Genomic DNA, 14,626 nt, shown 5'->3' on the forward strand with positions numbered 1-14,626 from the left:
CTCGGTTTTGTGGTTCAGGATGAAATCAGACTAGGCGACAAATAGAGGGACCTAAAGTGAACTTATTCCTAGAAGAGTTCTTCCCAGCTCTACTGGGCCTAAAAGTTGGCCCATCGGTTTTCAGGGATTCGTATCGTCTGCCATTAGGCGGAAATGGCAGACGCGCACAGTGTTTTGGGTCTGATGCTACAGTAACAAGCAGGATTATACCAGTATTGCACTGTAGATACAGTACAAACAGTACTGTAGCGATACACTGTTTGTATAGTACTGTAGCGAATAATCCCGTCCATTCGCTGTAGATCGGACGGCTGAGATCGTCCGAATGTCACGAGCACTGTGCTTCTCTGCCATTCCAGTAGATACGAACCCCGGTTTTCAGGGCCCTCTTCAAATGAACCATAGATTTCTGGGCAAGCCCACACAGTTTGCTATGCCGGCCCGCATAGAGCTCTCCTCTCCTCTCCTCCGTGGCAGATGGGAAGGCGCGCGCAGCGACTACAGGGGATACGAGTCCGTCTTCGTACGTCGTCTCCCGTAGTCCCGTTCGTTTGGGTTCTTCGTTCGCGAGCTTGTCGAGCTGCTCGACAAGCCGCCGCGCGCCACCGTACCACCACGACATCCGTGAAGAGGGCCGTGTGGAAGCTGGCGGCGTCTCGCCCATGACGTCGATCCTCCCCTCGCCCGCACCGCCATTGCCGTGCCAGCACACCAATCGGCGGAAGCGGACGCTCAAGGACGCGATCCACGTGTTCTACGTACCTGCGAGCGATCGCCAAGCCACCGGCGGGCAGGGCCGGCTCTATATTTTAGCGGAACCTTGCCGAACTTCGTAACATAAACCTTAAAAACTAATATACTTTTACTTGTAACTAATATATACTTTTATAAATCGAAAATGATATGATGCGAATAAACATTATGAAAACTTAAAATCCTACCCTAATTTTTAGATAAAATAGATGCAAATGAGAAGATAAAAAAATATCACAAGACCTCATTTTAAGCTCTGGCCACAATAAAATAAATGTGTGGTCGCATGGGAGTTAGACATGAGGACGAGGTCGACATTCTAGTAGTTGAGTTGGTTTGTGATGGGTCCCGTACCGGCTTAGGTCCTAGGCGGTCACACGTCCGATCTAGGCCCCCTAAGACGGCCTTGCCGGCGAGCGAGTTGCGCTCCTGCTTCCATCGCAGCATGCTCATGGCTAGCCATTGCTACGGCCCACTCGACCCGGTCTCCAACATCATCGTCAACACTGTCTGGTACGACACCGTATTCCCGCCCCTATGACGCTCGAGTTAGACGTGATCGGCACGGAGAGCATCCACCGTGTGGAGAACCACTCCATGTATTGCCTTGCCTCCTTCCTCTGCACACGCTACCATGGCATGGATTATTTTTCCACCAAGCTGTGTGCTGCCTCCTCCAGGCAGATGCCAACCTTGTGTTGGCTGATCCCAATCTTCATCCTGACGCTGCCGCCATAATCGGGGCACAAGTAGAGCTAGAGTGTGGAGCAATCGCACTTCGGTCTGGTATCTTTGATAGTAGGGTCAACACACAATGTCAAGGCCCAGACACCAGCGTCAAGGACGCCTTCTTAACCGCCGCCACCACCGCCCTTCACCCCAACCCCGATGCTAAGGTGAACCTCCTCACGTTGTGCAAGGCGATGATGGGATCTGAGGCCTTGCCGATGATGCAGGGTGGTAAACAGCTCTTCTCTGACAACATTCACCGGCTTGTGATGTTGCTATCTCCTGGATCATCACCCCGTGCCCATGAGGATCCGCCGCTTCCTCCACTCTCCCTAACAGGGTGGTCTCTTGGAGAGCTTTCATGAAAGCTTGCAAGAATCACCAAGATGGTTACTGCCGCGTTGGATGCATACGAGCGGATGGAAAATGGGGATCCTGCCTTCGAGCTACACACGATTTGTAGTGTGAACAATGAGGTCTCTGACCCAGCAGACCTGCCAGACGTGTCTGGTCCTACTTACATGTATTTCCACTCTCACGTCATTTTTTCTAGTGACTCCGAAAATCCCTCATGCTCATGGAGCTTCTACGACGCTCTTTTTCACTGAACTTAGCAATGATGACGAGGAAGGTGCATCCTATTGTTGTCCAGTGCCTCTATCGATGCTATGCGCGGAACGAGTTTGGTGCCTCTACTGCGATTTCATGGGGGCTAGGATTGTGCACCATGTCAGGAAAAGCTTCCATGGGTGCAAGTCCGAGTTTGAGAAGTGGTGTGTGGAGAAAACCGCTTTGATGATTATGGTACGGTGATTTTGCTCTTGGAATGAGGCCGGAGCCATACCACACCAATTTGACCATCATCAACCATAGCCGCTTGATGGCGGACAATGCTTGCTTCAAGGTGGAAGAGGATTGCCTTTATGATGATATCTGTCCAAAATCCATGAGTCCGGAATGCATGAGTGTTAGAGACTATATGGACTACTTCTACTTATATATTATGATGAGGTTGGATCTAGGTTCAATGAGTGATGAGGAGTTTGATCCCCTTGCCACATTGTTTTTTCTAAAGATAACTTTACCATGTCTCATCGTCTATCACTATTAAGTGTAAAACTTGGTACCTTCAGTTACGTATCTCGAGGTATCCAAGTTTTTAGTGTAAAATTTTGATAAGTATAAGTACTTGGTCAAATTCTGTAAAAGTTTTCTTTTTCTAATATAGTGCCATCTCGTAGCATTTTGTAACGTGCTGTGGAGATGGAAACTAGTGGGCCCATTGCCCATGTACGCGAATATTAGGAAGGACCTAATATCAAATAATTAGAAGGGGTGAGACTTCGAACCCAAGTCATCTAGCCCACCATCTTGTGAAGCTAGCCGGAAGACCCCTCGATGCTTCCCACTGCCCATGTACCACTATTCTACAATGGAGGAGTTTGTGAGTACTTATCTTACTTGAGTTAGAATGATGCATGCTTGGATTATTTAACAAGCTTGTACGGTGTGAATTAATTAGGATTGTATTTATGAGAACTAATTGTTTCCGCGATTGCATTTATACTTTAAACTTCCATGTTGAACTGTTACAAGTAATGTACGTAGGTCTGTAATTTGTTTTCAAATTTTGGTTACACTTCCTGATTATGCATTGATCCCGTCGAAAATTGACAAGATTATATTTTTTTTTGTAGAAGGTTATTAAGATATTGTTTCTTCCAAATGTAGGTCCGATGGAGCACTACGGCTATGTTTAGTTCCTGAAAAAAGTTGGAAGTTTGGGAAAAGTTGAGAGTTTGGAAAAAAGTTGGAAGTTTACGTGTGTAGAAAAGTTTTGGATGTGATATGATGTGATGGAAAGTTGGAAGTTTGTGGTAGTTGGGGTGAACTAAATACAGCCTACATATGTCAATACTCCCTCCGTCCCTAAATATTCGACGCCGTTGACTTTTTAAACATGTTTGACTGTTCATCTTATTCAAAATAAAATTAAGTAATTACTGTCACACCCCGATCTGGCACCGCCGTACAACGGCACTTGACAGGAGCGTGTCGTAGGAAAAACGGCGCGAACCGCTTCCTACGAAACCGCGATTACAGTACCAGTCCCAGGACATAGAGCTGGTACCCACGGTGACAAATATGAATCATTGCAATCCTTGAGATAAATAAAGGACTTATTTACCTTAACTTAGGTTGCAGCTCAGAACAGCCCGAGAATTCAACCGACGACGCGGACGAGGAAAACACCAACAACAGCAGCAGCAGCGGAACCAACGGACTAACACCCAACACCACAGGCGACGGCTGGGAACCAGGACGAAACCCTAATCTTCACTTCACATCATCTTCACTTCACGACGGAGGAACTATATATATATTTATATAGAGCAAGGGTGAGTACTTTCGTACTCAGCAAGTCACGGGAATTAGGTGTTTAATGCAAGCTTGGAAGAGAGGCAAGGTTGTTTTACAAATCCTTTGTTTGAAATCATTTTGAAATCACTAAGTGTTTTATTTCTTTCTAAGTTTGGGTCGAAATGGAGACTTGCGTCTCGATTTGACTTAAGAGATGCTTTTCAACAACTCAATTGGTAATGTATTGACCTCCCGGGTCAAATCATTACTTCTCGGCTCCCAGAGCCATTTCACTTGATTAAGCGGCTCCCAGAGCCTTTTTCATTTTCTCGGACTCCCAGAGTCCAGCTGCCCAGCAGCACAACAATCCGCTTCCACTCGGGAAGCCTAATCTATGATGCCCGCAAACATCCCGAATCACACAGATTCGTTTCTGACCACTCAGGTCATCCATTTGCCACGTAGGCTGATTCTGGTGACGATTCCCAATCCACAACAACTTTTCACAAAGCACAGGCAAACAAATCTACGCAACGGGAACCACCTCACATCCGCCCATGACCGTGGGCACGGCTGTTCGAACAGTTAGTTAACGTCTGCAGATGGGTACACTTTATCCACAATACACGAACTTACTCCAGACACTAGCCGGTGTCAGAGGTTCGCGACAAAGCCTTTCCCAAGCCGACCCAGGGATACCTCATGCCACATAGAAGGATCAAATCCTCACATAAACATAGGCCATTTTAGGCGTTCACAAATCAAACTCCAACCACCTCGATCGGTAATTCAGCAAGCTTCTCGTGCTTGCATTACCAGGAACCTAGTTTGGCTCCAACTGATCCCGCCCCGGCGTTCCCAACTATTGGCATGCGAGGTTTCCCTGAACCGACTAGTTACTTAGCCAGGGTGTCCCATTCCACCTTGTGGTTGCACTTCGATTATGTTCGATGAGTTTCCCACAGGAATCGGTCCTTATATGCGAATACGGGACAGTGCCACATAGGCACAACCCCCGCATCGCGAGTTTTCACAATTCATTTTATTTTCAAACACACCGACACCACATGTCGGGTTTTAAAGGCTTCACAAACCCATTTCCCATGTTTTCGACAAACAACGGTGTATGTGGGATATTTGGTATACGCGCTCAGAGAGCACGAATACCGAGGTACCACAAGGGTGGAGCGACAAGGAATCAGGGTATTACGTCCTACAGGAATTAGTGCGACTACTGGGTAGGTCCGTCGGTTTGGCACGCAAACCGAGGCCAAGCAAGTTAAGTGTGTGATTCTAATAATGTAAGTTGCAAACAAAATAATAATGACTTTTCAATTATAGGGGCAATTGATCAAAGGGTGACTTGCTTTGCTCAAAGTTTTCACGAAGCTTCACGAATCTTCGAGAAAACCCGCGGTTGACAGAAATCCGGTAACCGCAACTATACGCAAACAATCGAAAACCTAGACAAAAGACCAAGAAAAAGACCCTATTTAGACTAAATAATAGTGCCATTAAATAGATCTCAATTTTACAGAATTACTGGGAGTGGAACAGGGTCAATCGGATGAGCGGTTGAGAAGATATGGATTTTCTAAGGATTAAGGAATTTCTGTCTAAAGGAAAAAGGATTTAATAATTTATTAAACCCTATTTGGAAAGAAATTGAAGGAGGGATATGATTTAGACTTCCTCGGGTGGCTTGGGTGCGGCCCGAGAGGAGAGGCACGGCTCGGCCGAACTAATGGACCGGCCGGCCCGGAGAGGCGGCCCAAGGGGGCGCGGGGAGGGTGAGGGAGAGAGAGGGCCAGTGGGCCGAGTCCACCTTGCGGGGTCCTGAGTGGGGCCCGCTTGTCGGTGGCGCGGCTCACCGTGGGAGCGGCGCATGAGGGCGGCGCTAGGGTTTCGTGTGAGCGCGGTTCACGCGCGTGCACCGGATGGACCAGGGATGCGGCGGGCCCACGCGCAGCCGGTTGGCGCACCGTGGACCGCGCGCGCGAGGGTGGGGGAGGGAGGAGGCGGCTGACCGGCTCGGCTCGGTCAAAGCCAAGGTGGCGCCGACGTGGCGCCTACGTGGCAGCCACGCGGGCCGGCAGGAGGAGGAAGAAGGGGAGGCCAAGATGGTCGGCGGACGGCGGCAGTTTCACCGGGACAGCATGCGATGGCGAGGGCGACGGGGAGCACATTGGAACGACAAGGAGGACAAGAGAGAGTGAGCCAACGGCTCAGATTCGCTGGAGGGTAGCCGGCGACGGCGAATCGCGGCGGCGGCAACCGGCGGCGAGCAAAGGGGGAAACGACGACGAGACGACGAGGGTTCAATTCAAAGGGGTGGGAGCATCTCCGGGGCTCAAGGGTTTCGTTTCTGGGATCGGATGGGGTGGGGAGGCGCTGTGGAGGTCCAGCGACGTGAGGCGGCCTCCGGGAGCGGGCTCCGACGGCGGCAAGGCCATGGCGAGCGGCGGCGGGGCTTGGGGCGGCGCCTACGAACCACCGGAAGGCTAACCGAGCTACCACGCGAGTTAAAGGAGGAGGAGGGCGAGCGAGGAAGAGGAACGGAGGGCTACCGCGTCGGGACAGGGCGCCCTGACGAGCGGCGGCGGCGCGGGAGAAAGCTCTCCGGGAGCGGCCGGGGAAGGGGAAGAAGAGGTGCCCGGAGCTCCTCGTCACACGTCCACACACGCACCGGCCTCCCTGGTGCTTGGCGACGAACGGCGACGGTGCGAGCCGAGCAGGGCGACAAGGCGCGGCAGGCGAAGATGAGAGGGATAGAGAGGAGGAGGAGCTCGGCTTGGGTTTTATAGGCACGGGAAGTCGGTTTTGGGGGAGGAAACCGACTTAGGTGGTCAAGGGAGCTCGGCTGGCGGTCGTGCTCGGTGCTAGCGGCCAAGCGGCGGCAGTGGAGGTGGTCACGGGCGGCCGGGCTGAGAGGGAAAAAGCAAAAAGGGGAGGGGAAAGGAGCTCGGCTCCTTGCCGATTTGGGCGAGCAGAGGGAGGAGGGAGAGCGCGTGAGAGAGGGGAACCGAGGCTCTGCCTCTGTCACGCCCGGAATTTCTATCCAAAATTCCAAACGCTTACATGTGTGTGAACCCTCGTCCAGGAATCAGCCGAGGCACACAATAACAAATTGATAATAGAGTACAATTATTACTCTAATTAATAAGCGAATAAAATGTCATTACAGAGGTAGATAGTTCCTCTCAAACAATAAAGATCTAAGCAACGGAAAATAAGATAAACGGCGTAGATGGCTCCACTTCACGGGCAGCTTGACCAAGGCTACACCTAATCCTCCATACCATCAGCATCATTGTAGAACTCTTCCTCTGATGAATGATTGCAAGGTGAGTATATGACATACTCAGCAAGCCACGCAGCAAATATAAGTGCACAGGATAACAAAGGATGGCATAATAGGGTTTCATTTGCATAAACATCATTTAACAAACATTTCAGAATTTAATAAAACAGTTAAATATTAATTAAACAGTATTAATCCAACGCTACACAACATACCCTGTTGCATAGGCCCAACCATTCTGAACAACCATCCCGGCTGCACAGTTCTATCTCCAAACCAGGAATATACCATTCCAAACCAGGAGCTAATCAAATTATTACCAATTATAGCATCATTTACTATGGTGAGAAGGGTGAGACTAATCACGAAAGACATTGTTAGACCCGCACATAACCGCGGGCACGGCTATTCGAATAGTTTTACTCTGATCAGAGGTGTACCACTGTACCCACAAGACACAACCCCACATCATGTCACCATGTGCCTCAATACCACTACGGTACCTCGGAAAGGAGTTGTGACAATACCCCTTGCATAACACAATCCACCGCAGCGCACCTTTCCTGGATCATAATCACCCCCTTATAAACAAGGCATGGACTCCCCAACGACCCCCGTGGGCTTATCTCTGCCACTTCTCAGTCTGGTGCCCCGCAATGAACCATGCTATACAAAAGATAAAGCCGTTGCCCACGCTGGCTTGTGGTTGGCACGGTTAATGTTTCACAACCGAAACTCGTGAACCGGTCCTTAATTGTCATGAGCACGACCAGCAAAACCATGTGCTCACAACCCACCATTAACAGGTTTTAGTTGGCACATTAATTGATTAACCAATCACGATTGACCATCGTGAACTATCATTAAGCCATCATTAAATAATAATGAGTCATAAGTTATCCCGATAGTGTGCTAATGTTTCTAAGCAGGGCTAAGCAATTGCATCTAATATCTAGCTGAACCAATATATATAAAGTTCAACTAGTCAAGTTATATTAACCCAAGGTATCGAGGAATAAGGTAATCAAGAACAAAAGGGCTATAACAAACAATAGGTTAATTCCACCCAATGACATTCGAAAATAAATGCAATAGTTGAATAAAAGCAATAGCTTTAAACGGGATCAACATGCTCAAAGGGTTATTTGGGATCTGTGTGACTTGCCTTGCTGGCCTTGCAACTCTTCAAATTCTTCTCCTGCGAAAACGGACTCTCCGGAAACGTCGGAATCTAAAAAGAAAAGAGCAAAAACACCAAAACAACACATAAACAAGCATGAACAGTACATGTGGATATTTTTAACATGTAGATCTCAATTTTAGAAAAATTTAGAGACTTGAACCAACTAAATCCGAGCTAAGATGAATTAGTTATGAATTTTTGAAGATTAATTCGGATTAAAACACTTATATTGATTTTAATTGAATTATGACGCAATAATGAATTATTTTTGAAAAGGAAAAAGGGATTTATTGCGTCAGCGGCTAGGGTTTCGGTGGACCGGGCGCACGGCGACGGCTCACGAAAACGGACGGCCGAGATCGACTTGATCCAAAACGGACGGCCGAGATCGATCGGTCCACGACCGGCTCACGGGAGACGGGGACGATGACGTCGGCGATGACGTCACCACCGGCGGCGGCGGCTCGGCGGCTCGGACAGCGCACGCTCGCCGGCGAACGGCGGCGCTTCGGCACGAACGGAGGACACCAACGGGTAGAGCGCGACGCGGCGAACTCACCGGTGACCAAAGGAGCGGCGGAAGAGCAACGGACGGCGCCGGCGACGAGGAAGAAGCGGCGGCGGGCTTCGGGTCGACGGTGACGGCGGTGCTCCGACGATCTTCGGCGGCGGCGAAGGAGCGGACGAGAACGGCGACGGCTTGGCGATCCCGACGGTGGCCTTCCCGAGCGACGACGACGACCGGAACGGCGGCGGCGCACGGCTGGAGCGACGGCGGCGACGGCGGCTCGAGGCTACTCGGCGCTAGGGCGCTACGGACGACGAGAGGCGAAGGCGAGGGTGGCGGCGGGTAGAGGAGAGCTCGGGGGTCCTTTTAAAGGGGTTGGAGGGCGACGACGAAGGCCCACGGCGGCCGGCGACGAGAAGAAAAGATCGGGCTCGGAGAGAGAAAAGCCGATCCGATTCGACTTCGAATCCAACACTTTCCAAGCCGATTTAGCTGATGATTCCAAAGGGGAAAAGGCGGAGGAGATCCCGGAGATTGTTTCCCCTCTATTGATTCGGCCGGAGAAGGAAAGGAGCGGCCGGATTTGGAAGGGAACGGCGGCGGCGCTCGGTTAGGGTTTCGGGCGGCGGCGGCCGAAGGTTGACGACGACCCTGACAGGTGGGCCCCACCCGTCAGCGGGCGGACGCGCGCGCGCGCGGCGGCGGATTGGGCCGGACTGGGCCGAGGAGAGAGAAAAGGGTTTTGGGCCGACTTTCGGCCCAAAGCCAAAAGAAGACTTTAAAAACCTTTTTCAATTTAAATTATTTCTTAAATGCAATTCCATTTATTAAAAATACTTCCTTAGCTCAAATAAATCCCAGAAAAATCTAGGAATTATAGAATTAAGCAAAGTATTTAATGAAATTTTATCTGGCCCCATTTTATATTGGAATTTATTAATTAAAAAAAACTTCTCTTCTAAGCTTTTAAAAATCATTTCTAAAAATTCCAATTAAACAACAATTTATATATTTTGAATTTTTAGGGTGTGACAACCTCCACGTCTTGGACGCACGCGCGCACAGGTAGAGCGAGTGGCAGGGCGGCATGGGCTGCTGCGCGGCGCAGGCGGCCAGGGCTGACGCGGCGGCGACCGGGCGGTCGGCCACGCGCGGGCGAGCGCGCGCGCGACGCGAGGGCACGGTGAAAATCGAAAAGGCGGCGGCGGGAATCGGTGCCGGGGGGAGTTCGTCGGGAGAGAGAGGGAACCAGAGAGAGAGAGAGGGAGAGAGCGGTGCTCCCTCTCGACTCGATTGCGTGCAACGCACGTGCGAGGGGTGCGGGTTGAGAGGGGGAGATGGGCCGAGGGGAGGGGATCCGGCCCATCCAAAATTATGAGGACGCAAAATAGACTTTTACAGAGAAGACATATTTGGAGAGAATTCGAGTTGGGGGTTTGGATTTGGATTTCGAATTGGATGCTTGGTCTTAGGGACACAAGGTGGAGTCAAGGAAGGAACTCAAATGGGAATCGGAACAGGTATTTGGCGAGGATTCAAGGAGGCGATTGAATTTCGGAGACTTGAATCGGAATTGGAATTTTGAGGTGGGAGATTTTGATGGCGACGAGGGGGAACAAAGATGGAGATTGAATTGAGATCTTGGCACAACTTAGACTCGCACACAAAGAACGGAATTTTTGAAATTAGGATTTTGCTGAATTTGTTTTTAACGTCTCACGAAAAGCGGAGTGTTACAATTACTAATTATTTTCCTATCATTTGATTCATTGTTAAATATGCTTTTATGTATATATATAGTTTTACATATTTCACAAAAGTTTTTAATAAGACGAACGGTTAAATACGTTTAAAAAAATCAACGAAGTCAAATATTCAGGGGTACATCGTTATGTTCCTCAAATTGCTGACTGTATATTCTGGTTGACTTTTGTGCAACAAAGTAAAATTAAGGCACACCGGAATGTGGTAGCTAGGATCAAGACCCGTTGGTTTCCTTTACTTTTGGTTTATTCTTTTCTATTTTTCATAAAAAAATAATTAAATGAAGTGTCCATGCAGCCATTAACCATATAACCATATGTAGGCACATTGCCTGCGAGTTTGTTTTATTTCTTTTGGATGAAAACGGTCGGAAATAGCCAGAAATAATATCATTATTTTATTTTTTTTAATGGACGAAAACGTCAAAGCAAACTTAATCAAACTTAAAAAATTGATTAGGAAAACGTCAAACAACTTATAATATAAAACAAAACAATAGTGCTGGGATGGTTTTGATATAACAGTTCCGATTTTATGGGGTTATAGTAATGAAATAGTAGTAATTAAGTTGTACTTCCATTTCATTATTACTAATTTAATTACTATAACCCCATAAAATTGGGTTATAGTAATGAAATGGCTCCTGTACGTCTCCCTGTTTGGTAGTACTGTACTAGTTTTTAGCACTTAATAGTGATAGACGATGAGACAACGACGACGACTGTAAAGAGAATAAAAAAAACTATAAGAGTAACTTGCCCTATGTACGTACGACAATATTAAGGTGCATGTGACTCGGTAGAAAACTTGCAAAACTGACCGATGCAGTATTATATGCAATTTATAGTGTAAAAGCTCCCAAACGGTGTGATCTAGCCACCATCTAGTGCACAAACATACTAAATGATCAAGTACAAGATAGTATGTACAACCAAACAAGGTGTCACAACACAAATTGGCAAGTGGGTGAGCATATTTGTAGATACCATCCATGGTGAGGTGAATCATATCGTGTGTGCTTCACGTGAGTCCCTCAGTTATGCGCTCAGCTGGCATGCATGGGTCCATGACATCTTAGTAAAAACACACCCCATTCAGTCAAGTTTAATTAACTAACTTGTGTGGAATGTACTTAGACATGCATTAATTGTTCAGTTTGAATATTGTGGTTATACACTGACTCATATCTACTCTATCTGTCCTATAATATAAGGTATTTTGGAGAGATGAGACATATTCTAGTACTGTCTAGATTCGTATTCGTAGTACATATGTCGCATCTCTCCAAAATCCCTTATATTTTGAGACGGAGGGAGTACTTGCTAAATTTTCCCACCATATGTCGCATCCCTTCAAAATCCCTTATATAAGTTAAATTAGAGTATACTCCTATCTGTAGCGCAATTATTTACTATAGGAAAATAAAGTACTATTGCATTCGGAAATATATAAGCACTTCGAAATGTTTATATTTACAGTCCTAAATGATTTGCGGAGCATATTTCTTTCTGTGTTACAGGGGCGCAGATACTTATAGTCCGAAACGTTTGATCATTAACCTAGCCCAAAAATATGTACTCCCTCCGTATTTTAATGTGTGACGTCGTTGACTTTTTAACAATTGTTTGACCTTTCGTTTTATTCAAAAAATTATGTAATTATAATTTATTTTATTGTGACTTGATTTATCATCAAATGTTCTTTAAGTATGACATAAGTATTTTTATATTTGCATAAATATTTTGAATAAGACGAGTGGTCAAACGTTGGTTAAAAAGTCAACGGCGTCATACATTAAAATACGGAGGGAGTACTAATTATCAACTATATATTGTGACTTGATTTATTTGGTTCTTCCAGTATGACTTATTTTTTATGTTTAAAGAAATTTAAATAAGGCGAATGATAAAAAAATATGTTCAAATGGTGTAACGGTGTTATATACTTCCTTCGTTTCACAATGCAAGACTTTCTAGCATTGCCCACATTAGCATCTATATGAATGTGGCTAGAAAGTCTTGCATTGTGAAACGGAGGAAGTATTTTATTAAAAACTGAAGAGAGTACTAAATTTCTTAAATTTTAGAATCCGCAATGGACATCATGCATGGTTAATTAGGAAAGGGAGGAGATAGGCCTTTTGTCTAATTATTTTAAGGAATAATACCATTTTAATGGAAAATTGTAGAAATAGAGATCCGTTGGCTAAAATCATAATTAAGTTTAACATCCTTTCAAACAATGAAAGTTTGATAATGCACATACCGAACCGATATTGTTTGACAGAGATTGCATGGTAATTTTTTTGAAAACTCATGGTGCATGTACATAGCGGCCTGTTACTGTTGGTAGTGAGTAGAACCTATTAAACTCCCATAGTTCGATAGGCCATGCATGCACTTCTATCATACATCCTACTTAGCCACTGCTTCTAAAGCCCAACATGTAAACATGCCACCTTATTATCCACTAGCAATAATTACGTACAAAACTTATTATCCACTAGCAATAATTACGTACAAAACTTATGTAAGCATGTAACATCATTGAGTTCTACAAATCAACATCCAATCATTTTCCTTCATATTATTTTTCACAAAATTTTTAACATATTTATATCCATCATTTTTATAATTCTTAACATATATTCATCCATACAATCGAAGTGCGGGATATCATATTCATCTACAATCTCATACAGAGTCTACTAAATTTATCTCTCTGAATACAGTTTGACAAACCAGTTTTATTTGTTGTTAGTAACTAATATAATTATTACTTTTAGCTCGATTATTAAAAAATATTAAAAGTTACTCAGGAATTTTCGTAACAAAGCATAGGGAATCACGTAGTATATATATTCATGCGTACACTTCTACTCTTTTTATTAGCTCAGTAATCCTATCGGTTATTCGATAGGCTGACTTGCAACGCTCGTAGCTAATCGTAATATGGTTGTTTGATATGCTCCCTATTAAATTTTAAATTTTGGCTAAACTTCCTACTAACCTTTATTTTCACACCTTTTATTAAGATAATATTATTTTCTAAATAAATTCCCTTTTGTCCGCCCGTGATCTGCACATGCAGGGAAGTCGTCAACGGTAATATTAGTCCTGGTCTTCATTGGATAATTGGATAACAGTACAGCAAAAGAGTTGCATATATCCCCTCGACGCAGGCAGGGCGTGTGATGGTATTGTCTTATAGTTAATCTCCGGCTGTCCGGCAACCAGGGCCGGCCGTGTACTGATCCGTCGTTGGAGCCAAAGCTAGCAAAAGCGTGCGGGGAGCTACCGACAAGGAGGGAATGACACCAAAGCTGGCCGTATTTAGGCTCAGCACACCGCCCCCATCTTGTTATGCGTACAATATACGTAGGAGCACGTTCCTACGAGCATGTGTGGTTTTTGTATACTTCTCTGCATGTACATAACTGTCCACATATCATTAGTTTTAGATGAACTTAAAATATTATAGATTCTCCCCGCACAAAAAAAAATATATATTATAGATTCTCTACTAAAAAGTATTTCGGTTCAAAGCTCCTATGTGGAATATATAAAATACAAATTGAACGCCAAACTAAAGATTATATTACTCCCTGTAAAAAAATGGCTACTACAGTTGATACGTACAATAGAGTTAGAATTTATTATTTGTTGCCAGGCTGCCGATGACAAAATAGTACTATATAATATGTGGATTTACCTGGAAGATGGGGGAATAATAATTCCTGAGGGACACTGGTGGACTTGGAAATATGTACGCACTCTCTTCATTTTAAAATATATCAATTACTTTTGAAGCTATAGCTATTATAAATAAATAAAATTAAATGAGAATGATTGCATTAGTTGAGATGAGAAAGTTGTATAAGAAAAATAAATATAAGATGGGTGTGTAAAAATTTTCATCGAGATCAAGTATAACTTTTTATACAGTATAAAAATGGTTAAATATTATTATATTTTGGAACGAAGCAGTACTCTGCAGTCGTCAATAGAAGTCATCCCAGCCAGCTAGC

This window comes from Oryza sativa, chromosome 10 (assembly GCF_034140825.1).
Source record: "Oryza sativa Japonica Group chromosome 10, ASM3414082v1".
In the NCBI taxonomy this organism is placed as follows: Eukaryota; Viridiplantae; Streptophyta; class Magnoliopsida; order Poales; family Poaceae; genus Oryza; species Oryza sativa.